This window comes from Mauremys reevesii, linkage group 17, assembly GCF_016161935.1.
Source record: "Mauremys reevesii isolate NIE-2019 linkage group 17, ASM1616193v1, whole genome shotgun sequence".
In the NCBI taxonomy this organism is placed as follows: Eukaryota; Metazoa; Chordata; order Testudines; family Geoemydidae; genus Mauremys; species Mauremys reevesii.
This window is the reverse complement of record NC_052639.1, coordinates 8884584-8903971: the sequence shown is the minus strand read 5'-3', so window position 1 is coordinate 8903971 and position 19388 is coordinate 8884584. Positions and strand designations below refer to the sequence as shown.

At 50.4% G+C, this 19388-nt stretch overlaps 1 non-coding gene across 1 annotated transcript; it reads right to left on the bottom strand.

Annotated features, from left to right (window-relative positions):
- Positions 1–15124: 15124 nt before the first annotated feature.
- TRNAK-UUU lies at positions 15125–15197 on the bottom strand. The gene has a single exon. It is a non-coding gene; the product is annotated as a tRNA-Lys (tRNA).
- Positions 15198–19388: the final 4191 nt, after the last annotated feature.

The following is a 19388-nucleotide window of genomic DNA, read 5'->3' as shown; positions in this document are numbered from 1 at the left end:
TCAGATTTACACCTTTTCTCAGATTCCTGAACATGGATATAAAATGTTGGCAAATGTTGCCCATTTTCTCTCTATTCAGTTATCAGATATTGATGTGAAACACTCAGATTTTACCTCGTATCAACAACTGATATAAAATCCCTCTGATTTTCCACTTTCCTCTCTAAACGGATTTAATACCCATCAAACCCAGAGGCCTCCCCCTGTTTGGGGGATCAGTGGTTCCCAGCTGGTAACAGGAGAGTCGGCTGGACCCTTTTCTTTTCTCCAGCTGGCACTGGGTGAGGAGGTCACTCTGAGTGCAGCGTGGGTCCAGAAGTATCCCAAAGCCCATGACAAATGGTCTCTGTGAGGGGTTTCTTCCCGCAGTGTGAAGATGTAGCTAGTGACAGGGCATGGACCTTTCTTGCCCTCCAGGCCTTCCATTCTCCTGTTAAAGCAGCACCGCCCAGGGATCCCTCTGCCCGGGTGACTGGCCAGCAGGAGGCAGTGATAACTTTCTATCCACTTAGCAGACACAGTGAGGTAACTGTTGCTGGGGTAGGGGGTGGGGTGTCTGTGTGGGGAGATTGCAGCTGGAGCTGAAGGGGCATTGTGGGAGGGGGAGGCCTCTGGGTGACTGGGCAGGGGGTTCTGGAGGTTGGGGTGGGTGGGTTCTGATGTGCCCAGCCCTGAGGCTGTGGGTCCTGGAGGTGGGTATCGCTGGGGACACGTTGGTGCAGAACAGTGAGGGTGGGCGTCTCTTGGGGAGGCGGGGCAGGGGGCTGGAGGGAGCCTGGTGCTGTGCCAGGGGCTCAGTCGTGCCCAATGCACAGAACTGGGTGGGGGAGTGCCAGGCGCTAGGTCGGGATGCCAGGCAAGCAGAGGGAGGGGTCCCATTGTAAAGCATCCGGGGCTCCCAGGCAAACGGCCTGGCAGGTCCTGCTGGAGGGCAGGTGGGGTCCTAGGCAGGCAGGCGGGGAATCCTGGGCAGGCAGTGAGGGACTGAATTCCCAGTGAGGGGTCCCCTGGGGGGGTCGTCCCTGACTGTTGGGGGCTCTTGGTGGGGGGAACCTTTAGGATTCCCAGCCTGCCAGTGATGGTCTGGTGGGTTCTCTGGCCAGTGGGGTGCTGAGGGGTATCTGGAGTCCCTGTTCAGGGATTTTGGGGGTTGGGTCCCAGGGAATATCTGGTGGGACTCTGGCTGCGGGGTCTGGGCTCTGGGTACTGGGGGTGTCTGGGGGGCCCTGGATGGAGGCTTTGGGGGCTGCTACTAACCATGCTCCTTCTAGCTCATCAGCTTGTGCCAGAATCCTGACTCCAAGCACGTCCCAGCATTCCCCAGCCAGGCCCAGTCACCATGATAACTTTCTAGCCACTTATCAAACATCTTGAAAACTCCAGGACCTTCCAGTTCCATTGGGAAAATTTGTGCCCCGAGTCCTTACACTAGATCTTGGGGGAGCGGCAGGTGGGAAGGGGGCTAGAAATGCCACACGATGGTCTCTTCCACAGCGTTCTGGACTCCTTCTTTCTGAAATCTGGTTTCATTGAGACCATTGTTAATCCAGAGTCACTGCATGGAAAGACAAGGAGTGACTCCAGATGGACAGTGGGGCAAATGAGATCAGCACTTCTCCCTGTGAGGAGGGGCTCTCATTAGCTGCTCTCCCCAGAGAGCTAAAGGAGGGAAGCTGCTCAAACGCTTTGTCCCTCCCTGCCCGGGATATTGGGGTTCAGCTTCCTGGGTCAGACGCTGCAGCCTCCATTGTGATCTGGGAGACCAGGCATGTATTGCAGCATCCCTGGGCAGAACCACTTTCCAGTGATCAAGAAAAGGATCAGACAGAGGAAAAGCTGGTTCTTGACTCCATATTCCCCCTGCTGGGGTGTGACTGCCGGGGGGTCAGTGTCCGAGGGAATCCCCCACAGTGACTCCTTTGGTTCTGCTCTTTTCTAGCCTTGTGTTCAAAGACTTAGTTATGAGATTGGGGGAGGGAGAAGGAAGGTTAAAAATCTCTCTGTGGGCTTAGCCTGGCAGGAGGGGCCAGGTCTACACTGTAATACAGAGATTGAGCATTTTCCCAGGATGGCAGAATCTAGGATGTCTGTGTGCAGGGAAAGGGCCTGGGGGAATCGTCCTGTGACATTAACTAAAGCCTGTTCTGTAACCCCCACAACTGCCCTTCTCTCCCTCCCAGGCTGCAGAATGACGTCCGTGTTTCACTCCAGCTCATCCCATCCTGCCATGGGACAGGGGAGAGAAATGGCTGCAGAGGAGGCTGTTCAGGTAGGGATTGTCGGGGGGTAGCTGGTGGGTTCCTGCAGGAGGGAGAGGGACAGCAAATACACCGGAGATGGGAAGATTTGCACAGTCTGGTTTGGAGCGGGGCAGGAAATGCACAAGGTGGGGAAGGGAGGAGGACAGCTTGTGACATTCCTGCTGGGAGTTGTTTAATGAGTGGCCCAGATTCTAGGAACAGACCCATGAGATTAGGAGGTGGAAATACCCCAATTTGTGAAACGGAAAATAACCCTCCTACATGGGGCTAGGAAAACTGACCAGACTCCCAGTGCTGGAGCCTGACCTGACTGACCAGCTGCTGTGAGATATGAAGGGGGCACCCACTAGTGAGGTTTAGGGGAGATTCCCCTCCCTTCATATCCAGCTCCTCACAATGGGGAAGGTGTTGGGCTTCCTACGAGGGAGCTCTCCCTGGTCCCTGCTAGGGGCTCCATCTCCTGTATCGGTTTGTGGCTAGCAGGTGTGTGATGGATCTGCTGGGAGAGACAAGGGACTCTCTATTCGCCCCCTTAACCTGGTGTTTCCAGGATGCTCTGAGTGGGGTGGAGGTGGGACTCTGACTGTGATCTGCCCAGAGCTTGCATTTGATTGGCTTCTCTCCCCCACAAATAGTGGGGCTGTGAGTGGGGCAGCAGGTACTGAGTGTTGGACTCTTGCTCTTTCAGAGACCGGTGACCTTCGAGGAGGTGGCTGTGTATTTCTCCAGGGAAGAGGGGGCTCTGCTGGACTCTGCTCAGAGAGCCCTCTACAGAGACGTCATGCAGGAGAACTATGAGACTGTGACCTCGCTGGATAAGGATTCCTGTCCCCTCAGTTCTTGGAAGGGGAAATGAAGAGATACGGTTCATGCCAGCCCCACAATGCCACCTCTGCTCTGTCCTGTCTCTGCATCACCCCAATGTGCCAGTGACCCACACACTGCCACAGACCCTCCCCTGCTGCAGAACACAGGAACAGTATCGCACAGTGTCAAATATCTCCTGTTTGCATAAGTAAACTTCTTTGAGATGGGGTGACCACACCTGCACGCAGTGTTATGCTCCTACAAAGCACACGGGATCTTTATACACACACACACACACACACACACACACACACACACACACACACCAGTTCATAGGTACCAGTCTGTTGTAGCTCGAGTCAATCTAATGGCCAATTACACTGAGCACGAGTGTGGGGCTGGGCTTTTGTCGGTCGCAATCCAATGCTCCGGGACTGTGGCAACATGAACCCAAACACCCATGGCCAAGCACCCTGGTTCTTATAGGGTTTTTTCCTTTGTTGAAGTCTATGGATTTTGCTGTATCACTTTGTGATCGGTTACTTCTTAACTGGTGTAAACATTCCAGTGCACCTCTGAGAGGGTCAGCCTGTCCTTTGTTCTGATTTAATCAATTGTCCTCAGGGGTACCAGCCTTTACCTCAGAGTTATCAATCTGCCCTTCGTTATGGATGCACGTTGATGATTCTTTGATGTCCTTTAAGTCTCTTGACTCCTTCTTCCTTGACTCTGGCTATAACAATGGCCTTTACACCTTCTCTTTTCCTGATGCATACATCCTCATTCACACAAACCCACTGAGAATACAAACAGTAGTATTTTATATCGAGCAAAAAGGCATTGCAAATGAAACCTTGCCTTCAATGTTTCTCTAATCTACTTAACATAGACACAATAGAGAATCCTGTCTCTTATTTACTAAACCTTAAAACAAAGACATGTAGATTTAACTAGAGTGCCTAATTTGTAATACATAGAGGAAACCATAGTAGACAGTGTAACTTATCCTAAAACAAAAGGTGACCATAATCAGTCAGAAGGATTGTTCTGATCTGTCATTTCTTTCTGCTATTCAAACAGGGTGGCTGACAGGATGAAATCAAATCATACATTAAATTCTCCCAGTACATTATAAAATCCAGCTCCTACAGCCGTATGCGAGATGTGGGCGTACCATAGATTTATATAAAGGCAATAGGATATTTTCTGTCTTTTCTATCCCTTGCTTAATGATTCCCAGCATTCCGTTCGCTTTTTGACTGCTGCTGCACATTGAGTGGATGTTTTCAGAGAACTATCCATGACTCCAAGATCTCTCTCTTGAGTGGAAACAGCTAATTTAGACCTCATCATTTTATGTCTAGTTGGGATTATGTTTTCCAATGGGCTGCACTATGTGCTATCCTGACATCTAGTACTGCTGAGATCCTGCATTCAGTACTATCCCTGCCCTTCCTGTTCCCTTTCTCCACTGAACCCCACCAGCCCATGGTTACTGTCCCCAGCTTCCCCAGGACTCTCTCATTGTCTCTGGACCTCTCCGTCAGCAAGAAGCAGTGGCAGGGAGACTTGCCCTCTCTCTGGAGTCTTGGATTTCTGGGACATGGATTTACTTTCTCTGTGTTTTGGGAGCCTCTTTGAAATTGAGTGTCTGTGACATTAACCACAGTGCAATCTGGAGTGTTGAACAGCTGTGTCCCCTCAGTTCCCCAAGCTGAGGTGACTTTTACACTGTTTTACTGTGAGAGCAACCACTCCTGGGCAGTTATCACACAGTCTCCAGCATGTAACTCGCTCCCAGTATTGAGTGCTGCTAGTCAGCGACTCATGAGTTACAGTGCAGCACAGGAAAACCCCAGAAAAGTCTCTGTTCCCAGACTTCCCCCAGAAAGGTGCATCTTTCCCTGTCCAGCACACTACTGAACAAGGCAAGCTCATATGACGTCTGTCATTTCATCAGTGGAAAATGACATGCACCAGCCTTGTTATCCCATGTAGATGAGTGGACTCACCCCTGCGGCACCCCCTGCTGGTGACTTCTGGGAATTTGCTCATTCCAGCTCCAGCGCACCCTCTGCAGGCCAGTGATCTGCCTGTCCTCTGGCCCCCCGTGTCCCTCCCTGGACCTGGTGCCCCTTTTACCTGGGGTGCTGCCCTCTGGCAGTAACCCCTCAGTCTTAGGGTCTCCCCTCCCCAGGGAACTCCCACCCTCTATGTTTATGTATTGGATTGTAATATAAAATCCAATCAAACAGTCCCCCTTTTCCCTCTAGTTATTCAATAGCTGCCCAGCCCAGGTGATGACTTTCTGCAGCTGGTACTAGCCCCTTGGGGCAGCCCTGGGCCCCGTTAATACAAATTCTACCACAGAGTCCAGGTAACTGAAAGTCCTCTGAGAAAGTGCTGGGGACTAGCAAGAAAGTGACTCTACACAAACAGCCTCTCCTCCCATTAGCAATTGCCAGGAGCAAATCCAGCCGTGGGAGAGCAAAGCCCCCAGGAATGGGACTTTCCCAGCCAGGGGGACAGGGAGAGAGGTCAGGGGAAGGAGAGACTGAAAGGGAAGTGGGAGAAATGAGTGGGGGGAGAGATTTCCAGTTCTCTAGTGCACCCAGACACATGTATTGCAGCATCCCTGGGCAGAACCACTTTCCAGTGAACAAGAAAAGGATCAGACAGAGGAAAAGCTGGTTCCTGACTCCATATTCCCCCTGCTGGGGTGTGACTGCCGGGGGGTCAGTGTCAGAGGGAATCCCCCACAGTGACTCCTTTGGTTCTGCTCTTTTCTAGCCTTGTGTTCAGAGACTTTGTTATGCGATCGGGGGAGGGAGAAGGAAGGTTAAAAATCTCTCTGTGGGCTTAGCCTGGCAGGAGGGGCCAGCTCCACACTGTAATAAAGAGATTGAGCATTTTCCCAGGATGGCAGAATCTAGGATGTCTGTCTGCAGGGAAAGGGCCTTGGAGAATCGTCCTGTGACATTAACTAAAGCCTGTTCTGTAACCCCCACAACTGCCCTTCTCACCCTCCCAGGCTGCAGAATGACGTCCGTGTTTCACTCCAGCTCGTCCCATCCTGCCATGGGCCAGGGGAGAGAAATGGCTGCAGAGGAGCCTGTTCAGGTAGGGATTATTCGGGGGGTTGCTGGTGGGTTCCTGCAGGAGGGAGAGGGACAGCAAATACACCGGAGATGGGAAGATTTGCACAGTCTGGTTTGGAGCCGGGCAGGAAATGCACAAGGTGGGGAAGGGAGGAGGACAGCTTGTGACAAACCTGCTGGGAGTTGTTTAATAAATGGCCCAGATTCTAGGAACAGACCCATGAGATTAGGAGGTGGAAATACCCTAATTTGTGAAACAAAAAATAACCCTCCTACATGGGGCTAGGAAAACTGACCAGACTCCCAGTGCTGGAGCCTGACCTGACTGACCAGCGGCTGCTGTGAGATATGAAGGGGGCACCCACTAGTGAGGTTTAGGGGAGATTCCCCTCCCTTCATATCCAGCTCCTCACAATGGGGAGGGTGTTGGGCTTCCTACGAGGGAGCTCTCCCTGATCCCTGCTAGGGGCTCCCTCTCCTGTATTGGTCTGTGGCTAGTAGGTGTGTGATGGATCTGCTGGGAGAGAAAAGGGGCTCTCGCTTCATCCCCTTAACCTGGTGTTTCCAGGATGCTCTGAGTGGGGTGGAGGTGGGACTCTGACTGTGATCCACCCAGAGCTTGCATTTGATTGGCTTCTCTCCCCCACAAATAGTGGGGCTGTGAGTGGGGCAGCAGGTACTGAGTGTTGGACCCTTGCTCTTTCAGGGGCCAGTGACTTTTGAGGAGGTAGCTGTGTATTTCACCAGGGAAGAGTGGGCACTGCTGGACCCGAGTCAGAGAGCCCTCTACAGAGACGTCATGCAGGAGAACTATGAGACTGTGACCTCGCTGGGTAAGGATTCCTGTCCCCTCAGTTCTTGGAAGGGGAAATGAAGAGAAAAGGTTCACGCCAGCCCCACAATGCCACCTCTGCTCTGTCCTGTCTCTGCATCACCCCAATATGCCAGTGACCCACACACTGCCACAGACCCTCCCCTGCTTCAGAACACAGGAACAATATTGCACAGTGTCAAATATCTCCTGTTTGCATAAGTAAACTTCTTTGAGATGGGGCGACCACATCTGAACGCAGTGTTATGCTCCTACAAAGCACATGGGATCTTTATAGAGGAAGGTAAATACACAGCATTTATTGAGAATATAACAGTTAGCATATGCTTTTTACACACACACTCTCTCTCTCTCTCACTCACTCCATAGTTACTGGTCTGTTGTAGCTGAAGTCAATCTAATGGCCAGTTAGATTGAGCACGAGTGTGGGGCTGGGCTCTTGTCGGTCGCAATCCAATGCTCCGGGAGTGTGGCAAGATGAACCCAAAGTCCCATGGCCAAGCACCCTGGTTCTTATAGGGTTTTTTCCTTTGTTGAAGTCTATGGATTTTGCTGTATCAGTTTGTGATCGGTTACTTCTTAACTGGTGTAAACATTCCAGTGCACCTCCGAGAGGGTCAGCCTGTCCTTTTGTTCTCATTTAATCAATTGTCCTCAGGGGTGCCAGCCTTGACCTCAGAGTTATCAATCTGCCCTTCATTATGGATGCACGTTGATGATTCTTTGATGTCCTTTAAGTCTCTTGACTCCTTCCTTGACTCTGGCTATAACAATGGCCTTTACACCTTCTCTTTTCCTGATGCATACATCCTCATTCACACAAACCCACTGAGAATACAAACAGTAGTGTTTTATATCGAGAAAAAAGGCATTGCAAATGAAACCTTGCCTTCAATGTTTCTCTAATCTACTTAACATAGACACAATAGAGAATCCTGTCTCTTATTTACTAAACCTTAAAACAAAGACATGTAGATTTAACTAGAGTGCCTAATTTGTAATACATAGAGGAAACCATAGTAGACAGTGTAACTTATCCTAAAACAAAAGGTGACCATAATCAGTCAGAAGGATTGTTCTGGTCTGTCATTCCTTTCTGCTATTCAAACAGGGTGGCTGACAGGATGAAATCAAATCGTACATTAAATTCTCCCAGTACATTATAAAATCCAGCTCCTACAGCCGTATTCGAGATGTGGGTGCACCATAGATTTATATACAGGCAATATGATATTTTCTGTCTTTTCTATCCCTTGCTTAATGATTCCCAACATTCCGTTCGCTTTTTGACTGCTGCTGCACATTGAGTGGATGTTTTCAGAGAACTATCCATGACTCCAAGATCTCTCTCTTGAGTGGAAACAGCTAATTTACACCTCATCATTTTGTATGTCTAGTTGGGATTATGTTTTCCAATGGGCTGCACTATGTGCTATCCTGACATCTAGTACTGCTGAGATCCTGCATTCAGTACTGTCCCTGCCCTTCCTGTTCCCTTTCTCCACTGAACCCCACCAGCCCATGGTTACTGTCCCCAGCCTCCCCAGGACTCTCTCTTTGTCTCTGGACCTCTCCGTCAGCAAGAAGCAGTGGCAGGGAGACTTGCCCTCTCTCTGGAGTCTTGGATTTCTGGGACATGGATTTACTTTCTCTGTGTTTTGGGAGCCTCTTTGAAATTGAGTGTCTGTGACATTAACTACAGGGCAATCTGGAGTGTTGAACAGCTGTGTCCCCTCAGTTCCCCAAGCTGGGGTGACTTTTACACTGTTTTACTGTGAGAGCAGCCACTCCTGGGCAGTTATCACACAGTCTCCAGCATGTAACTCGCTCCCAGCTACACAGTATTGAGTGCTGCTAGTCAGCGACTCATGAGTTACAGTGCAGCACAGGAAAACCCCAGAAAAGTCTCTGTTCCCAGACTTCCCCCAGAAAGGTGCATCTTTCCCTGTCCAGCACACTACTGAACAAGGCAAGCTCATATGACATCTGTCATTTCATCAGTGGAAAATGACATGCACCAGCCTTGTTATCCCATGTAGATGAGTGGACTCACCCCTGCGGCACCCCCTGCTGGTGACTTCTGGGAATTAGCTCATTCCAGCTCCCGCGCACCCTCTGCAGGCCAGTGATCCGCCTGTCCTCTGGCCCCCCATGTCCCTCCCTGGACCTGGTGCCCCTTTTACCTGGGGTGCTGCCCTCTGGCAGTAACCCCTCAGTCTTAGAGTCTCCCCTCCCCAGGGAACTCCCACCCACTATTCCCGCCTCGGCTCAGTATAAGGCCAGTCATCATCTAGCCCCACCCCCTGGGGCAGGCTGCAGTATCAGCTACTCATCACTGGCAAGGAGGGTTTGGACCTGCTGCCTTGGCCTACCGCTGGGCTGCCCTCTGCAACCCCCCAGTACCTATTGCCTTCTGCTAGGCCTCAGCCTGGGGCTTTCCAGGCTGGAGCTCCCCAGCTCCTCTGCCTTTCCCCAGCCCTGCTCCACTCAGGTACCCTGTGTCCAGCTCCCTGCAGCCAGGCCCATCTCCCTCTACAAACAGAGAGATTCTATCTGCCCCTGGCTTCTCTGCCTTTATAGGGCAGCTGAGTCTGTTTGGGGCGTGGCCCCAGCTGCAGCCACTTCCCCCAATCAGCCCAGCCTAAAAGCTGCTTTCTCCAGCCACAGCCCCCTCCCAGGGCTGTTTTTAACCCTTCAGAGCAGGAGCGGACGTCCACCCCGCTACATCCCAAATGCAGTTTCCAACACACTTTAATCCAAACACGCTAGTTGGATAAAACAATAAAACAAGATTGTTAATTACCAAAAAAAAAAGATTTTAAGTGACTACAGGTAACGAGGCATAAAAGTCAGAATTATTTACAAAAGAAATGCAGATAAACCACAAATAAATTTGTTAGTCTCTGAGGTGCCACAAGTACTCCTGTTCTTTTTACAAACTAACTTGTAAGTCAGGGGTAGGTAAACTACGGCCCGCAGGCCACATCCGGCCCTCAGGCCCAGCTTGTTCGGCCCCTGAGCTCCCGGATGGGGAGGCTCCCCTCTCCCTCCCCTCCCCTGCTGTTCCCTTGCCCCTGCTGTCCCACTGCAGACTCAATATGCCGCACCACCAGCGCTCTGGCCCACCCCTCCTGGGCAGTGCTGCAGCGGTGGGACTGCAAGCTCCTACTGCTCTGAGTGGCATGGTAAGGGGGCTGGTCTGCGCGCTCCTGAGGGACCCCGTGTCTAGCTGCAGCAGGCCGCGTGGCTGTGGTAAGGGGGCCAGGGCCAGGGGGTTGGATAAGGGGCAGAGAGCCCTGGGGGGCAGTCAGAGGACAGGGAGCAGGGGACGGTTGGGCTGGCGGTCAGGGGATGGAGAACTGGGGGGTTTGATAGGTGTAGGAGTCCCGGGGTCTGTCAGGGGGCGGGGGTGTGGATATGGGTTCATATCCAGGACCCCACCCCCTACCCAACCCGCTGCTACCTGTCCCTTGACTGCCCTGACCTCTATCCACCCCCCTGCCCACTGACAGACCCTTGGGACTCCCACACCTATCCAGCCCCCGTCCTCCCAGAACCTCCGCCCCATCCAACTGTCCCCTGACTGCCCCCTGGGACTCCCTGCCCCTTATCCAACGCCCCGACCTCCTTACCATGCCGCTCAGAGCAGTGTGTCTGGCAGCCACGTGGACCACGCAGAGCCAGACACACTGCCCAGCAGGAGCGCACAGCCCCGCCCCGCAGGAGCGCTGCCCGCACGGTGGTGTGGCTGCGGGGGAGGGGCTAGCCTCCCCAGCCGGGAGCTCAGGCACTGGGCAGGATGGTCCTGTCGGCTGGATGTGGCCCGTGGGCCGTAATTTGCCCATCCCTGATCAAGGGCATAAACCTATTGAGTCAGCAAGACATGCAGGGGTATGTCTGTGTGCTGAGACTTCTGAGGCTTTTCCATGCCCTGTGCTGTGAAGCTTGTGTTTGGGACACAGGAAGTACAAGCCACATGGCAAAGGGAATATAAAGGGCAGCTGCATCATCTCCATTTTGTCTTCAATCCCTCTTCCTACCTCTGGAGCAACTTCTCTACAAATTGAAGCCTGAAACAAAGGACTGAAAGACCCATCGAACTTGTGGATGTGTTCCAGACGGACTTTCAAGCCAGCAGCTCAACAATACTGCTAATAACCTGATATATAGATTTTGGAATGCATCTCACTGCTTTTCCATTTAACAACTTTTTGTGTGTCGTGTCCTGTCTTGTCTTTCCATGCTAAAGGATTGGCTGGCAGTGTGGTCTTTGGGTAAGATCCAAACCTATAGTGATCTTGTAATGTGGCTGACCTTTTGGGGTCAGAAAAACATTTTGTATATGAGCAGAATTTTTAGATAACCTCTCACTGTACTGGACCTAGGTGCTGATTGGGAGTCGGAGAACTGGAATGCAATAAAGGGGGCCGTGTGATTTCTTTTTTCAGCTTCTCGATAACCCGTGTGTGGGATCAGAAGCACAGTTTGTGACTGGTCGTTGAGTTTAACTTCAGTGTTAACCACCAGTTTTGGGAGCATCTGCTCTCCCTTTTTCATCCTGCCCTGACCCTGGCATTTTCAATGTGGACTGCCCCAGGCACACCCGTCACACTAAGCACTGAAGTTAAATTAATAGAATGTTTTTTATGACAAAGTTATGAAATCAAGTGACCTCCTTTGTTTTCTTTCATCTGAGCAGGGTTTCCAATTTCCCAACCTGATGTGATCTCCCAGCTGGAACAAGGGGAAGAGCCATGGGTCCCAGACCTCCAGGGTTCAGAGGAAAGAGAGATCCTGAGAGCTCCCTGCACAGGTGAGGAAATATTAAACCAACTCAGAATCTGTAAGTGCCTGAAGGAAACATCTGGGATGCCCTACAATGCCCTTGGAAGGTCTCTCAGTTCAGTATTGTCCCTAGCAGGGGTCGTATCCTTAGGGTAAATATAGCTCATGGCTTCCTGTAGACACTAGCAGACACCAGGCAGTAGCTTCCTCCCTTCCCCCTGTGAATTTGGATGGGATGTGAAGCCTGAATTGATCCCCTCCTCTCTCCTGTTTGGGGAAGAACTTGGGGGAGTTCAGTTCCTGGTTTTTATTTGACCTCTCTCCAGTACTTGTATTGGTTTGGCCTTCCCCTTTCCATCCCTGTCTGAGGTTTCTGTCTCTATCACAGCAGGTGACACAATGGTATGTGAGAAAGAGGAGCAGAATTCTCAGCATGAGAATGTTGAGCAAGTGGCTAAAAGCAGAGCATTATCACAAAGATCGAAAAGGAATGTGTCCTGGAGTCATAAGCAGGAAAAATCCCAGGACATTCAGCACAGACCAGAAGGAGAGCAGGGAAACCAGCCATGGGAGAATGTGGGTAAATGTATTTCCTGTCAGGAAACTCAGAAGGACCTCAAGGAAACCACAACACAACAGGGAATCCTCAGCAGAAAGAGAAAAAATACATGCAGTGAGTTTGGGGAAAACGTATGTGATTACTCCATCCTTATAAAGCATCACAGAATCCACCCAGGGAAGAGGCCCTATGAATGCACTGAGTGTGGAAAATGCTTCCCTAGCAGCTCAGCCCTTTCTCAACATCAGAGAATCCACACAGGGGAGAGGCCCTATGAATGCAGTGAGTGTGGAAAATGCTTCCCTAGCAACTCAGCCCTTTCCGAACATCAGAGAATCCACACAGGGGAGAGGCCCTATGAATGCAGTGAGTGTGGGAAAACCTTCAGTCGCAGCTCAAACCTTATTAGACATCACAGAATCCGAACTGGTGGGAGACCCTATGAATGCAGTGAGTGCGGGAAAACCTTCTGTGGGCACTTCGCCCATGTTAGTCATCAGAGAATCTGCAAGGGAGATCAACAACATAAACACCTCTAGGGCTATCAATACTTTTTTTCTTTAATAATTTTCCTGATTCCCACATAGTAACTTTTAGAGCTGATTGAGCTGTTTGCAACATGGTTATCCCTCAGTTTGACCAGATGAGTGGCCCATTTTTGCCTTTTGCAGTTTGCCCTGTTTTGAGGTGGACCCATTTGTCCTTTCTATCAACTCCATTATCCCATGAGTAATTCTAGTGTGCCCTTCCTATCAGGAACCAGGGAGCATCACATTTATACCATTCCTCCTATTTCAAAATTATTGTTAGTCACCAGTGATACAGATTGTATCATTGCCACTTGTTCTCACGTTGCTCTGGGTTGTCCTGAAGAGCAGATATAATGGGAATTTTTCAAATTATAGTTAAATGAAGAGGAGCAGGGGCAGGAAAAAAATGTAATTTCAGCCTCTGTGACACTGGAAGGAGATGGGGAGATGCAGAGATTCCCTCCTTCCCCATCACTGCAGAACTGTTACCTTTTGTCTGAGCCATGCAGAGGTTATCATCATCACATTCTATCCATCCACTTCTCAAAGTGTCCTGTGAGGAACAGTTCTCAGCTGTCTGTGCTTGGAGATGATGCTTTGACTTCTTTAATCTTATGTCAGAGTCGCTCTGACTGGAGATGAAAGTGTCAAAGACCTGGAAGGGGAATTCAAATGGATCCCAAACGCAGTGTGCTCATTGGGAGTTTAAATCGCAGGTTCCATCTATTGGTAAAGCCACTTCTGGCAAGGTGAGTGGTTTTGTCCCCCATTAAGGCAATGCTCGGATACTAAACAATTTGTAAATAACATAACTGGCTATTGAGACAGTGCTGAGTGAAGTATGTTTGAATGGATCAGAGGAGAATGTGATGGGAAAATCTCTTGTCCTGATTCTGAATAATCAGATGTAACCTGCTCTGGAATTTCACTTCACACTTTCATTGCCGTGTATTCTATCTCTCTGCGATGTGGGTTTCTATCTTTCCTGAAGGCTGTTTGGTCACTCAATTGGATATTAGTTCAGTTTGATAGGATGTAGCTCAGATTTATTGGAGAAATTTAAGACAAATCACTATTTGCTAAAGTCATCATTTCTCACTTCAGCTTTGCTTTTTCCCCATCCCTGCATGATGACATGGAGAAGGTTGAGGTGCAGTTCTGTCTGCATTAGAGAACTCTCCAATTTCCTGGACAGGCTAACAAAGAAACAGCAGTGATTTAAAATCTCCACTCAGAAATGGTGAATAACAGCGAAACCCCAACTAACTGAAGGAAGTGCATATGATCACAGTGTAGTTCAATTGTTTAAGTCAATATTGTCCCAGATGATCTGGGGAGAGAATTCCATGGTAAGTGATTTTGAACTAGGCACAATGCCCAGGTATTTGGTTCCAAAGCCTTTGTAACCCAGGCCCTACAGAAGATCTTTCCTAGCTAATCTTATTGTATTGGAGATGCTGCCCTTCATGATGCAGATATTGAGGAAATAGAAGGGGAGTTTTGTTGAATTTATCCTTTGTAGGTGCTAAAAATGTGTAGTGTAGTGGCTTTCATGGCCTTTGAGAAAGCAAGACAGAGCCTTGGAAGACCCAGCAGGGTTTGTGGCACAGGAATTGTTTTCAGATTCTACTGAGACTTCAACTCAGATTGTAGGATTCAAAGTCCTGAGTGCTGGCCCTTACACCATGGGACCAGCAGAGCACCTGTTGATTACTGTAGACTTCCAGCAGGGAGGACTCTGTGGGCAGGTGCGGCTCTAGGCATTTTGCCGCCCCAAGCACGGCAGGCAGGTTGCCTTCGGCGGCTTGCCTGCGGGAGGTCTGCCGAAGTCGCAGGACCAGCGGACCCTTCGCAGGCATGCCGCTGAAGGCAGCCTGCCTGCCGCCCTCGTGGCGACCGGCAGAGCACCCCCCGCGGCTTGCTGTCCCAAGCACGCGCTTGGCATGCTGGGGCCTGGAGCCGCCCCTGTCTCTGGGGACAATTTTTTCTGATAGGGATGACTCAGTGGAAACATGCCTCTCTGGCCAGCCCTGCATTTGTTCAAAAAGTCAGCACCCAGCACTTTACTGCAGGCCAGAGGCCTTTCTTCCTCCAGACTGTGAGGCCAGTGGACAGGTGAGGCAATAGCACCTTGAGTCCCAGGCAGTAAAGGGCCCTTCCTAGGCAAGGCCATGTCCTGAAAAGGAAAAACTAAAGTCAAGGAGAGTCCTCCTGAAACCCTTTGGGGAAGTTACAGGAAGAAAGCATTTCTTTGCCTGACCAGGGACTTGAACCCTGGACCCTCAGATTAAAAGTCTGATGCTCTGTCAACTGAGCTAGCCAGGCTCACATTTGAAAAGTGGCAAATTTCATGCAGAAGAGAAACTAGTCAAGAAAAATGAGGGCAGGAAACTATGGAAAACCTGCTACTTTTGCTCTCTTAGCAGTCCTAGCCCCAGCCTGCTCCTCCATCCGGTGCCCTGAGGCCTTATTGTTTTTTTCATTAAATATCAAATCCAGGAGAAAACACAGTTATACAAAGCAAAACGAAATCACAAACAGAAATGTCATTGGAAATACAGAAATAAAAAAGGAAAATGCAGTTCCCATCACTTTATCATGTCAGGGCCATTCCTGTATCGAGAGCACCCGCTAAGGTCCCTTTGTGCTTACGAGAAACCTGGACGAACTCATACCACAGCCTGAACATGAAACTCAACTGCTCCCAGGTGCTGCAGTAAAACCCTTTCCCTGCTGTGACCTTGCACTCCATAGGATTTTATGAAAATATGCTAATGAGTGTGAATATAAAGTGAGTGGACTATTCTTCATGCAAAAGGTCTCTTGTAAGGTATCATTACAAAGCTTATAATCTACTGTGTGTGTTCATCCTATTTGTATGAACCGATCATTCCTGGATCTGAAACTAGAAATATGAACTATAACTCTGAGGTCCTGTTATAATGATGCAAAGTGTGGGCCATTAATAGTGGTTTGGACTCTTGATGGCTCCCATTAACCAGGACAATTGACTGGAGATGGCTCTGTCCTGCACCATCCCTGAGTCAGGCCAGGAAGAATGAAGGCTTGGGGTCTCATGGGACATGTGACCATGTCACCTGGTACAGGAATCCATCTTAAACCTGGGGCTTTTCCCCAGGAAAGAGACAAAAAATTCCTGCCTTGTACCAAAGCTGTATAAGGGGGTGGAACGGAACAAACATGGCTGCAGTCATGAGACATCCCCAGCTACCACCTGAGCTGGAACAAGGACTGTACCAGGTGAAAAGATTGGGCCCAGACTAGAAATAAGTCTAGTCTTTGCCTCTCAGTCTGTGCAGATGGGACCTTCCCCTCCAGTGCTGGAGGATTCTCCCTTCTCATCTACCCTTGTCCCAGGCAACACAACTGATGGGAATCTTAAACGTACAGAGGAGACTTAGGAGCAGAAACCCCCCTCTACCTTCCATGCAATTGGCACTTATCCATCACTGAACAGGATTGAAATTCCTGCAGGGAGACTGCTGGGCCACATCCCCTCTGGGCAGGAGCAAAGCAGCAGGGTGAAAAGAACTTGGAGATGCTGGGGATTGAACCCAGGACCTCATACATGCAAAGCCAAAGCATGTGCTCTACCACTGAGATATATCCCCAGATAGGCCATATGTCCTATAGGTTACACTCAGAGCTGTCCTATTCCCAGAGCATCCAGTGGCCTAAGAGCAGCCTGGGGGACACATTCCCTGCTCAGAGGCCAAACCTGCTGTCCTGGAGGTTGCTGGTTCTTAGGGGTCACTTTGCAGCAGAGCCAGATTCGATGTGTGGGGCAGAGCGAGTGGGTGCCCTGGACTCAGGGTGCAGAGATACACTCAGCCCTCTCCCCTGCATTGGGTGGGGGGTGCTGCCACCCCCTGCTGGAAGGTAATGGGAGGGGAGGGGCGCTGTGAGTCACTCAGCACCTGACCCTGGTGGCAGAAGTGCTGTGGGGAGCTCCAGGTGTTTCTAGGATCTGCTCTTTCTACCTGCCTGTGAAGTCCAGCTTTCCCCAGCACATTCACTGCGGTGCAATGGGGTCACTGTTTCCATGGCTGAGCAGCAAAGAATCACTCCCAGTTTCCCTTCTATCTGCGGCAGGATTAGCCTGTGTCAGTGGTTAATGAGGTGGCTCTTGTTGTAAATTGTTATTCATTCCCCACCTTGACAATTCACACAGTCCCTTTCCCAGGCAGATTCCCAGCACCTCAGTGATCCTGGTAGCAGGGTTTGGGTCCTGAGACTTTCACGGTTCTTTCCCCCTCCACCTGGAGTGAACTCAGCTTTTCCCCCATCCCAGACAATCCATGAAATAACAACAGGGGCATAAAGAAAGAGGGGAGGGAACATCTCACAGCCAAGGCTGGATGTGCCCAGGGCCCCCTGCTTGTCCATGGTTTCGATGGAATTTGGCCCCCTGCTTTGCACAAGGGACAGAGAAAGATCTTGCTGTTCCTGTGTCTGTGCAAGGAAAATTATGCTTCCCTAGGAAAGAGAGGCAGGAAATGGCCCCAAGGTGGGACAATATCCTCAGGATTAAGACCTAAGGACTCAGGCTGAGAACTGATAGAACTGCACTCATCTGGGATTTAACAAATTATCTTCCATGGAGCAGGGCCAGTTCCAGTGTTTTTGCCACCCCAAGTGGAAAAAAAAATAAAAAAGCTGCAGCTCAACCTCTGCCGCTTTTGGCCTCAAGTCCTTCCCTCTGAGAGGGATGAATTGCTGCTGAAGTCTCCCCTTTCCATTGACCGCCCCAGGGACCTGCTTGCTGTGCTGGTGCCTGGAACCAGCCCTGCCATGGAGACACTGGGTCCTGGTCTACACTAGGACTTTAATTCGAATTTAGCAGCGTTAATTCGAACTAACCGCTCAACCGTCCACACCAGGAAGCCATTTAATTCGAACTAGAGGGCTCTTTAGTTCGAATTTGGTACTCTACCCCGACGGGTGGAGTAACGCTAAATTCGACATGGCTAGCTCGAATTAGGCTAGGTGTGGATGCAAATCGAACTTAGTAGCTCCGGGAGCTATCCCACAGTGCACCACTCTGTTGATGCTCTGGACAGCAGTCTGCGCTTCGATGCTCTGAGCAGCCACATAGGAAATGACCTGGGAAAATTTGAATTCCTTGTCCTGTCTGGACAGTTAGAATCTCATTTCGTGGTTGGACATCGGGGCGAGCTCAGCAGCACCGGCAGCAATGCAGAGCTCTCCAGCAGAGGAGTTCATGTAATCTCTGAATAGAAAGAGGGACCCGGCATAGACTGACCGGGAACTCTTGGATCTGATCGGTGTGTGGGGCGAGGAGTCTGTGCTTTCGGAGCTGCGCTCCAACAAACGGAATGCAAAGACCTACGAGAAGGTCTCCAAAGCCATGATCCAGACAGAGGATACAGCCGTCATGCAACGCAGCGCCGCGTGAAAATCAAGGACCCCAGACAAGGCTACCAAAAAATCAAAGCGGCAAATGGACGCTACGGAGCCTGCCACCACTGCCCCACCAGTGACCATGGACTCTGATGATGGGACAGTGTCGACGGCCAGTTCCTCGACGATGTTCACGGACGGGGAAGATGAGGAAGTGTTTGTGGAGGACGAGGCAGGTGAGAGCGCTTACAACGCTGGTTTCCCCAACAGCGAGGATCTCTTCATCACTGTCACGGAGATCCCCTACCAACCCTCCCCGGCCATGAACCCGAATCCTGAATCGGGGGAAGGAGCAGTCGGTAAGTGCTTTAACCATGTTAACTTTTATTCTTAATATAACAGGAATCTGAAGTGTGTGAGAAGGAGGTCTCTCTATATATGGTGATAGAACAGAAATCCTCCTGGAAGATCTCCACAAAGCTCTCCTTCCGTTAATCGATAAGCATCAGCAGGAGGTTCCTCGGGAGAGCTGCCTTATTGGGTGCTCCGTGATAGCACCCTTTTCCGCACGAGGCTTTCATGCGGTATTCAGGGAGCATTGCCTCCCCGAGCACGGCTGCATAGGTCCGTGGTTCATGATAGATTACACGCAGCATGCGCTTTCTATCTCCTTCAGTGCCCGTCCTCACGGTGATCTCGCTAGGAGACTCCTGCATCTAAGTAGTGGAATTACTGTTATACTTTGGACCAGGCGCACCATTTTTAATAAATCTACGGACAGACGGCATAGCACCGACTCAGCACGCAGCTGCGTGACGAGCGTAACGGAAAGCCAAAGAATCAAATGGACACTCATGGAGGGAGGGGGGACTGAGGACGCAAGGTATCCCACAGTTCCTGCTGTCTCCGAAAATCATTTGCATTCTTGGATGAGCTCCAAATGCTTCTAGGGTCAAACACAGTGTCTGCGGTGGGTCAGGGCATAGTTCGGCAATTTGCGCACACACCCCACCCACCACCAGAAGTGAAAACAATCCTCTGTTGACTCTTTTACATGTCACCCTATCTTTACTGAATGCTGCAGATAGACGCGATGGTGCAGCACTCAACACCAACATCCTTACTCCCCCCACG